We start from the raw sequence: 13192 nt of genomic DNA, 5'->3' as shown, positions 1-13192 counted from the left end.
TTGCAAATTCGATTACGGTTCGAATTTACACATGACGATCTCTGCTATCAATCTGTTGGTAAAAATCAATGTCATCTAGCATAAAAACGAAAAATCTAAAAAATGCACATATTAAATTTTGCAATGAACACGACGATATATAATATAATATATATATTTGTTAAGCGATTTAATGTGTAAGTAATTTATTTTAATCGTTATTTATTGAGTTCATACTAAAAACTAAACTCTAAACACTTCAATACGTCTTATATAAAATGCTGCCCTAACTGCTGTCGCTTTGTGTTGTTGTTGCATTCCTTTTTCATTTGGTTGTAAATATGTTGGATCAGCGGATCACACGGCTATAGCTATGTGCTGTATGTTTGTAGCCGCTCATCGTTGCATGTGTGTCGCATCGGCGTCTTTTACAATATTTATTATTGTCTTATTATTTGTTATAATTGTCTGCTTATGCTTTGCGAGTATGCTGAGTCAGCAGATCACAAGGCTTTTGTTATGTGTTGTCTGTTTGTAGCCGTTGATCGTTACTTTGTTTATTATTTGAGCAATTCACAAGGTGTCGTATTTGTCGTGTTTGTCGTGAAGTCATGATATTTCATGACAGTTGTAAAAATGTTGTTATTGTTTTGTGAAGAAAAATAACACATGACGATACAACTCTGCAACCTATGTTTATTCGGTGTTATGTGAGGTTAAGTGCTGAGATATAATAAATAATCGTAACAGGTGTTCACAACCGTCCTGTTTTAACACAACTTTTGTTAGGAAAATATAACTTCACAACACCTTGTGAATTGCCCAATTATTAGCAGGTGTCATATTCGGTGCACTTGTTAAGCCGGTAATGCTGACTGTGTGCTGGGGTGTTACGTTAACTCTTCCCTTCCTAAGTGTGGATCGTCCGCGATCCTCTCGGTGATCACCCTTACCAAAACATTCATTGCACGTTTCTGAGATTGCTTTTTGTATTTACTAAGGGTAAGCCAAAATACTATGAGGGCTATAACTGATATTGCTATTATAATGAAAGCATTCGATTTTGAGTTAACCTCTCTTCTCAGGGCACCGATGTGGTTGATATTTTCCACATTCATTTCTTGAAGGTAGTTAAGGCTTAACGTTTCTATGTGTCCCAAAAGATTAATTTTTTTCGCTGTTGGAGTTCCGGGTGACCTGGTTGTAGCGTTATTTCTATTGCGGTATTCGATGCCATTTACTGTTACTGTTTGGCCAAAGGTCAACAAAAAGGTGCCGTTGACCGTTCTAACGTTACCATTTTCACCCTCAATTTTTGCTGTAGCATTGTTGGTGACCACAATACCATCATCGATTTCCTTGATACCTTTATCATGGTTAGCGACAGTTGAACAGTTTGCCACCTCTCCCATGACTAGTTGTTGCCCGCAGGTGGTGGTGTTGAGCGTTTTGCAAAAGGTAGCAGATGTCTATTTTTCGCAACTAACAGCTAGTGTTTTATTTCTGCATTGAGCGACAGTATTGGTTTCTCCGAAGTGCAGTATTCGTCCTTGGTGCGACACGGCGAACAAGCTAACTTTCTTACAAACTAAATCGGGTATAGGATATTTTATAACAAAATACAAATTGTTTTTATTTTGTAAAACCTTAATTCTAGATATACCTAATATTTCTATTGTTGTTACATTGGTCGAGTGCACGTTGATGATTTTGTTTATTTCGTTACTATCTAGTAATACAGGGTTGACCAAATTAAGTTTGGCGAATGTTAATGATATTGTGACAGCTTGTAACTCAAAGGTTATTATTCTATTTCTTGCCATTATATTGTCATATAAGTGACCCGTATCTATTTCTTCCTTCCTTGTAGTTGCAATGATTTTATTTATTTTTTCTGTGATTTCTAATATTTTTTGCTGAATGTGGGTGTTTATTTTGAATTGTTTGTTATTCGAATCGACGAGAATATCCTGTCTCATTTGTAGCCTTTGGTGGTCGTCGAAGTCGGGGGTACCAGCGATTACCTTCAGTGCCGTACCTAAAAAGTTCAGGCTTCGTGCTTGTCGATGGTGAATGTCGACGGTTCGTAATAGTGTTTCGATGTGTGCTATGTCCGCGTCTAGTAGCTTTCTCATATGTGACTGAGGAAATAAGTCGATTAGATTTCTTGCTTCATTATTCATGGTTTCGTACAGTGATATATTAGTAAAGTGAGTCAGATATCCGTAATATTCCCATAGTATCATGTCCCCTTCCAGGATTGGGATGTAGTTGGCGTCAGTGTAGTCCATAAGTTTCTCCATCGAGTTGGTTGTCGAGAAAAGCGTCAGTGCTATCAACCTGTAAGTAAAAGATGGGAATTAATTTGTAGGTAGGTTTTGTCAAGGTGTTCGAAGATTGTCCTTGTGGACCCTCCTCCCCTTTATAAGTACGGTGGTGCCTAGGTCCTTTTCAATTATTTCTTCCACGTATAGTGCTGAAAGCTTATTTCCAAGTCTATTATTAACCTTTACTAGGACCCTGTCACCGGCGTTGTATGTTTTACACTGACGATTTTTGTTATGGTATTCTCGATCAGCAATTTGTGCTTTTTCTATGCGGTTTCGAATTGATTCTGAATTTTCCACTGATCCGGGATATAGAATCTCAGTTGGTTTTTTGTTCGTTATTGTGTGAATGGATCTGTTATATTCTATAGTCGCTAGTAAAATTAAGTCTTTTGTATCATTTATACTTCGTTCAAGTTTCAGACACTTAGCTATCTCTGAAAGGGTGCTATGAAAGCGTTCCACTTGCCCGTTTGAGGTACTATGAAGTGGTGGTGCATTTGCTATTTCTACATTATTGAAACCTAGCAGAAATGATTTTATGGTTTGCGAATTAAGAGACTTTTCTTTATCGCAGTACATGGTTTTAACATTTGGGAAGATATTTAAAAGTTGTAAGATGGGAGGTTTCACATCTATTATAGTTCTGGAGGCAATTTTTTGTACTACCGCAAACTTTGAGAATTTGTCGACACACGTTAAAAAGTATTGTTGATCGGTAGAAAAAATGTCAACGTGTAATATCTCCCCCACATGGGAAGGTATTGGTGTTGGCGCTATTACATGCTTTTTCGGATGTCGATCATATTTTGCCTTCGAACATGTCTTACAATTTGCTGCCACTTCCCTTGCTTTTTTGTCCAGACAGGATCTGTTTCACATTTTCCTGTGCAGCTCTGTGGGCACGATTGTGTTCAGCGACGATAATTTCCCTTTGGTCGTTTTCATCAAATATGTCGGTGACCATTTTCTTCGTGTGTCTGAATTTTACCTTCGGATGAAGCTCTACTAGGCGGTGCTGAATCTTGGCCAAAATCGGTAGAGAGCAGTGTATGGCATTGACCACACTATGCGATAATGTGTCTTGTTTTAGTACCAAACATAATATACGTTTTGTTTTGACATGCCTTCGCTTTCCTCGAGTATTATCTGGTTTCGAAAGCAATTGACAGGCTTATCCACCGTTTCGATGGTGTATGTCAGTGACTCCTCACTGTGTATTGTGGCACAGTCTGAGCTGGCTTCCTCTTCAACCCCCATCGTGTTCATATGTTGTCTTGACAAAGCGTCTGCAACATGGTTTTCTTTTCCTGGTTTATAGAGGATTTTGGCGTTAAAACTTTCAATGGGCGCCTTCCAGCGCTTTATCTTCGCATTTGGGTTTTTATCTGAAACTGCAAACGTCAAAGTCTGGTGGTCGGTAAAAAGGTTCAAGTTGGTTACCCCATACAGGTAGTTTCTCAATGTGTTAAGAGCCCAAACGATTGCCAGGAGCTCCCTTTCATTCGTTGCATAATGTTCTTCCCTATCTCTGAGTCTTCTAGAAATCATAGTAATAGGTTTCTTATCCTGGGAGAGCACCGCCCCTAAGCCCTTTGAAGAAGCGTCGGCTGTCAAATCAAATGGCTTGGTAAAATCGGGGTATGCCAGTGTGACGTCCTCTGACACAAGGACTTCTTTGAGCTTCTCGAATGCTTTTATACCTTCCGTTGTTAACTGAATTTTAATTTTTTTCGATTGGGTCGCACTTGCTTTTCCATTTTCGCCCTTTAACATATCCGTTAAAGGTTTTGCTATACTGGCAAAATCCTTAATGAAACACCTATAGTAACTTGCCAGTCCTAGAAACGAGCGGAGCCCCTGTAGGTTAGTGGGTTGCTCATAGCCTTTTATGCCATTGACTTTCTCGGGGCTTGTCTTTACACCTCCCCTTGATACCACAAATCCTAGGTACTCGACTTCCGTTTTGAAAAATTTAGATTTTTCTACTGATATCCTCATGTTTGCCTCATACAGGCTCCTCAGTACCCATTCAATGTCCTTTAAATGGTCTTCTGCCGTTTTAGAGTAAATGATAACGTCATCGACATAAACATGGCACATCTTGCCGATTTTTTCCCTTAAAACATCATCGATAGCTCTTTGGAATATACTTGGAGCATTTCTAAGGCCAAAAGGTAAACGGCAATCGTATTTGCCATTGTTTACGGAAAAGGCAGTTTTTTCTCTGTCTCTTTCTGCCAACTCGATCTGGTGAAACCCGGACTTCAAATCGAGTGTAGTGAAGTATTCTGCACCTTTTAAATTAGCCAATATAACCATTGCACTTGGCATAGGGTACTTGTCTTCGATTGTTACATCGTTCAGTTTCCTGAAGTCGACAACCAATCGTTTTTTTTTTATTTCCTTCTTGGTCTACCCCCTTTTTATCTACTACCCAAATGGGGTTATTGTATGGGGATCTTGAGGCACGAATAATTCCATTTGCCAGAAGATCCGCTACCTCTTTATTGACAAAGTCGGCTACTCCCATGGGATAAGGGTAAAGTTTGGAATATATTGGTTCATCGGTTTTCGTTCTAATGGTAGCAACAATATTTGTATTGAAAGGCAAGGACTCGTTTGGGTCTGCAAACGCCTTCTTTTTGTTTGCTAGCATCTTTTGAAATTTATTTCTTATACAAGAAGGAATTTCTTCGCTTCTTATATTTATAAAGTTCACGTTTCTACATTCGTGGAACAACAGTTTTTCGTTTCCAAAATCGTGTCGTATAACTCCACTGCTCAAATCTATTTGAGCGTTTACTTGATTTAGCAAATTAGCCCGATTATGCCATCGAATGTTGCTATGTTTGGTAGCACAAAAAAGTCCGCAGTAACGCCGAAAATTTTGATTCTATACTTTTGTCTAACAGGACTATTGCCATGTAAGGACTTTACGGTAAATGGTGTGGAAGCTGGGATAATATTTTTGAATTCTGTTATTGGTCTTATGTAGTTCTTGGAAGCTCCCGTATCTACCAATAGTTTGATTTTTCTACCTTTCTGGCCTACTCCTCGTTCGATCCACGGGATTACGGATTTCCCCCTAAAAAATTCAATTGTTCTTCTTCCTCGAGGTCCTCGATCTCGGCTTCGGCTTCTTAGGTATAAGTTTTCTCACTTGGATTTTCTTGACCTAAATTGTTAATTCGTTGCATCTTAGGTCCTGTGTTTCTTCCTGACTCCGCCTGCCGTTTCCAAGGTTGTTGCTGTTGGTTAATACCTGTCTTTTCAGAACGACGCCAGCTTGTATTCTGACGTAGTCGTGTTTCTGATGGGTCAACTTCCATGGGTGTTGGCTGATTTTGTTCATTTTCGTTTTTCTTTGAAGCCTTATTTGAGAAGTGGGGGTTCTTTTGCGTAGCCTGTGTTTTCTGATCTAAGTTACCATTTCTTATTTTTTAAATCTGTTTGGAGAGTCGTCACTAGAAGCTGCGAAATTTGCTGCGAACACGTATCGTTCTCTATTTGCTTTGACTTCCTGGGCCAGGGCGAGAGCACCTGGCAGATCTTCCGGTCGGGATGCAAAAAGTATATCGCAAAGAGGTCTTCTAAGTCTTGAAATGAAGACTCTCAATGCATCTGCCCTATACTTGGTGCATATAGACTCAGCAATAGATCCCTCGTGAGTCATAATGGTTTTATTTGTGAGGAGAGTTAGCTTTTTCTCTACCTCATCGAAATATTGCAAAACTGACAAGTTGCCCTGTCTAAGAGTAGATAGTTCTTGCTCTATAAGATATATTGGACGTTTGTCCGCATACATGAAGTCTAGTCGAGCAATTATTGCTTCGAAATTAAGGACAGTATTAAAAGATGCCAGGACAGCATCAGCGGGTCCTTTCAATTTATTCTTAAATATTCCTACCGCTTGGCAGTGTCTAGAGCTACCTGCGTAGCCTCGAAATACCTCGTATGCCGTATAGGCGGCTTGGCGCCGTGAGACGTAAGTACTCATTTGCCCATCGAATTCTGGCAACGATTTTACTAGGTCAAGAGGTTCCTCGCATCCCACGTTCCCTACTATTTTAACCGGCTCATAAATTTTAGGTTTATTTTCTGTAGCCTTTAATGTCGTTAGTCGTTCCGTAAAACTTTGAAGTTTAACTTCGAAAGTCTCCCTTTGCTGTTGCAGTGCTCCAGCTACGGCAGCCTGCACTAAAGCGGTTATTTGGCTAGCGTCCATTACGTTAGCTTTTGAAAGAGTGAGTCTGTTAATTCTGTCTGGTAGCTCTTCTAGCTTGCAGTCAGAACTGCTCATTAAATCGTTGCAATAACAAGAACGGAAAAGGTCAGAAAAAAGGAAAAAATATGCAAAAGCTACAGCCCTGACACAATATTATTTCCCGAAACCTCACAATAGTTTCACAGTTTTTTCACAAAAAAAAAAAAATGTTTGATTATATTTTTTTCATATAACTAGTTTCACAGTTTTCAACAAATTTTTTGTTTTATCTGTTATTTCTTTATGTAACGAGCACTCTGCTTACATATTTATAACTTTAAATTTAAAGTGCTCCATCGTTGGCTCCGTAGTCCTTTATCAGTTTTTTTGTGTCCTGCTGTATCGCCCTTTTCCTTTTGGTTGTGGGTGTTTTCCTCTGTTGGTCGCCAGTAATGTATTTTAATCGTTATTTACTGAGTTCATACTAAAAACTAAACTCTAAACACTTCAATACGTCTTATATAAAATGCTGCCCTAACTGCTGTCGCTTTGTGTGGTTGTTGCATTCCTTTTTCATTTGGTTGTAAATATGTTGGATCAGCGGATCACACGGCTATAGCTATGTGCTGTATGTTTGTAGCCGCTCATCGTTGCATGTGTGTCGCATCGGTGTCTTTTACAATATTTATTATTGTCTTATTATTTGCTATAATTGTCTGCTTATGCTTTGCAAGTATGCTGAGTCAGCAGATCACACGGCTTTTGTTATGTGTTGTCTGTTTGTAGCCGTTGATCGTTACTTTGTTTATTATTATTAGCAGGTGTGTGCTAGGGTGTTGGGTTAACTTCTACAAAAGTAATACTTTTTGAAAGCTGGAAAATTAGTTTAGGCTTTTCTTTGCTGAGGTAATGATGTACATATATAAATAAGTATACAAATACATAATAAAAAATAAGAGAACGACTAAATAATACTGCTTGCAACAAAAACAAATAAACAAAATAATACTTGTATTACAATTCAGGTACGGAATTTTACAGATACATATTTTACAAAATATTTACATAGTATTTACAAAACCGCCCCCAGTGACAGGCTAACAAACAAAGTAAATAATAATAAAAATTGATGTGGTGGGGATATAGGGCCTGCTCTAAAAAAAGTACTAGAAAGAAGCATATGAAAATATAATATGAATATACAAATATAAATATGAATATAAATATAAAAAGAAAGGTCTTACGCCTGTAGAAAAGATAAGAAATGTGCAAATCAAAGAGCAAGGAAATGGGAACAAGGATTCGGACTTTGCAGACAGACACCCAGACTGAACCCAGACAGATACCCAGACTAATTTGAAATGTAAATGAGAAAAAAGAAAGGTCTTACGCCCATAGAAATGTGGAAATTAAAGAACAAGAAAATGGGCACGGAAGCTAACTACATGGGCAGCAAATTTCAAGACGCCCAAACCGATAAAACCCTATTTTTCAGACGGATTCGGACTTTGCAGACAGACACTCAGACCGAAAGCGAACTCTATTGGTGTGTTACACAAAAGAACTTAATGTTTTAAAAATTTGGTTGGTTCGCTTTCTTATTGAAACTGTTAACCAGAAAATAAGTACTTATTCTTATGAAAATACATTTTAAAACATCGGGGTTGCAATTTTCACAACAATAGTATGGCTCTACGTCTATCATTTTCTCAAATAAGATTTGGGAAAACCCAATCCTATGACAATTTGAATCGAAATTATCTGTGTAGATTTTTTCGATTTTGGACATAAACTCAACAAATTCATTGGGAGGACTAACAAGATGGCTATTACTAAATTGCTTCTCCATAGTGAAGAAGAAATCTTTTTCAATAATTCCATCTTCAAACCTTGGCATTAATGGTAATGGCATTAAGCAGTTATGATGCTTAAAATATTTAAAATACATGTAGCCGCAGAAGTAAACAAAAGCGCTTCGATGAAGAAAACTACTTTCATCAATATCAACCGAAATATCGATTTGGACATCTTGAAGCATGATACAAAAAAGAAGGTAGTTCCATTGTCACTTTTTCGTCGCCATATTAACAACCTGACAATTAAGTAGTTTGTGACATTTCGTGCTACCGTATCCAATATCTAAAATCCTCCAAATTTTGTTATTAATTTTTTGTTTATTTACAATCGAAATTTGAACAAGTAAAAGGTATTTTGTTTTGTACGGCTAGGTTATTTGTACAATAATTTTGGGTTATTGTGTGCAAACGCTTAACCCAAAGCAAAAAATTTTAACACACACGTGTGGTCAAACAATTAAGCGTTAGTTTAAAATAATGATTTCAAATTTTCAGATATAAATTTATGAATAACTTCGGTTTGAAATATGGATCTTTTTGTAAAAAATACTGTGGTCAGCGTACCCGGACTGATGAGGGTTATTTTTTCTAACCGCTGCCGAAAGCCTTCAACGTGGAAAGGTATTTTGCGCAAAAATCCTGTGGTTAGCGTAACTCGAGTTTACATTCTCCCTGTCAAAATGATGATTATACACCACTTTTCAATGCGTTGCCCTCCCCCCTCCGTCTCCGCTCCCCACCCATAAACCATTGCACAAATAGCCGAACATTTCCCCTTTTGTTTTTGAAAGAGAAGACTTCTAATGCTCCCTAAGTTCATAATTGTATTTCTAGTTTTCATACTAACAATAAATCATCAATTTTGTTTCACACCCCCTCCAATATTGAACAGTAAAATATATTTATTTTTACCCAAAGAAACAACGATATTGTCGAAATTTACTAGAATTGGATAAGATTCACTTCTCTTAAAGTCATGAGGCCTATGGGTTCCAAAGTAAATCCGTTTTCAAGTTACTTGAAAAACATGGACAAAGAAATCGAAATGTGTAATTTCAGTGTCTCAATTGTTAAAATATGTTCACCACAATTTTGTGAATGTAAAAATAAAGATTTTGGCAAGTAGTTATCGAATTTAATGTAAAACTAGAACGTGTTTAAGATAAAATATTAATTATTTTTAAGAGATAAGTGTTAATACAACAATTTTGTTTATATTCCCAAATTTAGGATATAAAATCCCCTCCACTAGAAAACTTAAATTGGGTAACGCCGCTTCGAATTTATTACAATTGAGCAATTGTCAAAAATCTCCTTTTTAATCAAAAAGTTGTTTATTGAAACTACCTTCTTTTTTGTATCATGTCTTGAAGGGAGCTTAAACGAGGCCTGGGTAAGCTTTGAAATATTTGCCAGGAAGTATCTCTGACTAAAACATGGTCACAAGCTGTAATAAGGGTGCTATTAGAAAATGATTCCCACTTATCTTCAGGCAAGAGTTCACAGTTCCCTTTATTTACGCATCTAATATACCCTATAACCCAGGCTTGCCTAAAGAGATATGAGAAACGCTGCGGCGTTATTCTCACATCAAAGGACCCCCCTCTACGTATATGACCAAAAAAATTTTCTATTTTGTCTTGGCATTATTTACGTGGCAATAAAAAGTGAATTGAAAATGTGACAAGAATCGCCACAAACGACGTAAACTACTAATATTTAGGAGCCAACCTTTAATAAAACTATACGTATTGGTAATATCGCGACCTAAGTCGTCGTAAACTTTAATGGAATTCAAAAACTGTTCGGCTTCGTCAAGAAAAGTAAGTTGGTCTACAGTAGCTTGAAAGGGTTGTTTGAAATTTCCTACATCCCCAAAGTATATACAATTAAAAATATTAAATAATTTGTCAAAGAAAAGGATAAATTCGGCAGTGTTAAAAAAGGATGGGGATCTTGAACTATTTGAAAGCCCCGAGCTATAGATAGCGAACATTGCGCTTGCCACAGAGTTACTAAAGACCGGCGATGCTAAATGAACGCTCATTTTATCAAAGGTTTTAGGTCTAATATGTGCCGAAGTAAGTTTATGGGTACAGCAAATATCATATTGAGACCCGTGGTCATAGAGATGCACAATATCCACCCAATCTACAGGACCGCCTTGAAAAGTTACTTTATTTTTCTTGTTTTCTAAACAGTTTCTAGTACTTTTGAGGAGATGCGGAGAATCGAAAAAATATACGATTTCCTGGCCATTAATTTCGAAGAAGGGTCTTTCTCTGGAAACTCCTACAATTTTCGAAAAACTAACGAAATTCGATCCTTGATCCGTTACCATTTGGCAGGGATAAAGTCCAATACCCCGGAGCTGACCTATGGCTTCGAAAATATATTTTTTCAGAACATCTCCTTTGCACGATTTGTGCACAAAAAAATACGCTAAGGGATGCGTCCAAGACTCCCCACCAATGCCTTGGACGAAATCGTTAAGACACTTGAAGCAACTCTGGAGGTACGATTTTCGTCTCCATAGTCCTCCAGTCCTATAATTGAGTCCCTATTCCTCTCGTATTGTACATGGACTTTTAAAGACATTTCGTCGCAACAGATGGAGACATATTTCTGCGCATCTGTGAAACCACGGCTTCTCAGCTCCAGGACCTTAATGCTGCAGTAATTGCATCCAGGGTTGCGTGGCCAACCTTGAACAAATAGTTCCAGGGTTCTTCGAGAGGGCCAGTTGAAAAGGGGCTTTAAGTACCTAAAAGCAATAGGTGACAGGAATTTTACTGCAAGGGCTAATGTTTTCAACTCCCTATCAAACCTATACCCTTTAGGAGTTCGGGGGGGGTATTCCTAAGGCAATTCCTCACGCATATTGCAAGATGTGGAGGCAATTTACCACATCGCTCTTCGATTTGGCTGTTCTGACTATTAACAGCCAAATCCGGGTAAACCTCCAAACTATAAACCTTTTTTTCTAAGATTGCTACCTTTTCTCGTAGCAATCCTAGATCCTCATTTTTCCTATCCAACTCTTCCCGGTATTTTCTTTTTCTTGGAGTCCCATCAGTAAGGTATTTATCCGTTTGTGTTTGCCTACTATTAGCCCAAGTTTTAAGAAGAGGGTGACGTAAAGAAGAATTTACTTAATCGTGTGAAGCGGGTGGAAGGGACTCTTCTAAGGAATCTTCAACAATATTTGAGGTTGAAGCCCTTTCTGCCTCTTTGGGCGAAACAAGTACCGGTTGAAAATCTTCGACGCCTAACTCTATTACAGAGTCTTGTACGTTTGGCTCAGCTAAAATATCTGCTTCTATAATCAGCCCTATTCTGCATTTCGACTCGAATCTAAATTTTCTCCGTTTGGCAATTTTGGTATTCTGCGTTCCGTTTCCTTTCGATCAATCTTCGAAATAATCGTAAAACTATTTCATATTTTATACATTTCGATCGGAGTTGCGTTTTTCTAAGTTGCAAATGCGTTGACGGAGAACGTTTCGATTGTTATTTTCGTGGGTTTAAATAATACAATTTTATAAAAAAATTAAGTAAAATATACTGTGCATGATTGTAAGTCATCATAAATGAATTTTCTCGATTTCTGCGTTTTCGCAGCGGTAATACGGGCGATACGAAAAATTGGCTCAAATATTAGCAACCAAAAGGGATATTGCGCCAGGTTTTCAAAGAGGAAGCATAGGGGTTTTTGTTTTCATTATCTATAAATAAGACTGTGAAATGCACTGAATACAATTCATTCTTGGTAAATAAAATTTATAGAAGTATGTGCATACATACATACATACATAAAATGTGAAGTTACATAAAAAAATATGCTTTTATTATTGCACTCGCTTTTACTAACTTATTAAAAAGAGGTGTGTATGTTGTCGAATTCGAATTTGCTATAGAGCTTTGTTCTTCCCTTCCTCCTGACGGCTTTCAAAATGGAATTCATTTGCGTTCAAATCTTCCACTCTGTGTAGCAAATGTTGTGAAGTGCTCAGACAACGTTTATAATTTCACTGGCTTTGAGCGATGAATAATACAGTTCATGATGAATATAGGACTCTTCACTCATCTGAGAAAGATCAAACATGTCCCTAAATCTCCGCCTTTCAATTTCTGCATCAGCAATCTGGGACTCGTTCTCCTCTTCAAGCAATAACGCCGCGGCTATGGATTTCATTTTTATAATTATGTTTCCACTTAAATAAAGCACAAACGAAATTTTATTTTTAAATTACAATGATGTTAGATATGTTTAGTTATTTTAAAGTATTTACAAACTTTAACTTCATAAGCTGCTATAGTTTGGTGACAAATATTTCTTTTGTTTTGTTTCGATTCCACACATTCCTAGGCAAACAGCTGATTTCGAAAGATGTTTTCTCTCTTCCTCTTTCGATTCGATCGTAACAAAGAATACCTAAGTTCGATTCTTGCGGAGCGGAATGCGGGAACGTAATCGAATGCAGAATACTCACATACTCTTAAATTAATGTCGGGAACTGCCCATCTATAGAGGACCCGTCCCCCTCTCACCTTGAAGATCGTGTGCGATATGAAGAAGACCATATGTGCATACATTGAATCTAATGCATGATGTTTTATTTTTACTAGGCGGCGTGAATGGTTACGGCTGTTGGGTGTGACTGGCCCGACAGAAACATTTATTTTCGCATGCCAAAGGCATTTCTCCCACAAGGTGAGAGGGGGACGGGTCCTCTATAGATGGGCAGTTCCCAGTACTTATGTGGATTCATATGTACATACATATCGTGCATTCCATGTCAACCGGGCCACCTAAATATCTC

This window comes from Rhagoletis pomonella, unplaced genomic scaffold (assembly GCF_013731165.1).
Source record: "Rhagoletis pomonella isolate Grant_MI unplaced genomic scaffold, Rhpom_1.0 Rhpom_scaffold_00003, whole genome shotgun sequence".
NCBI classification, from domain to species: domain Eukaryota; kingdom Metazoa; phylum Arthropoda; class Insecta; order Diptera; family Tephritidae; genus Rhagoletis; species Rhagoletis pomonella.
This window is presented reverse-complemented; position numbering follows the sequence as displayed.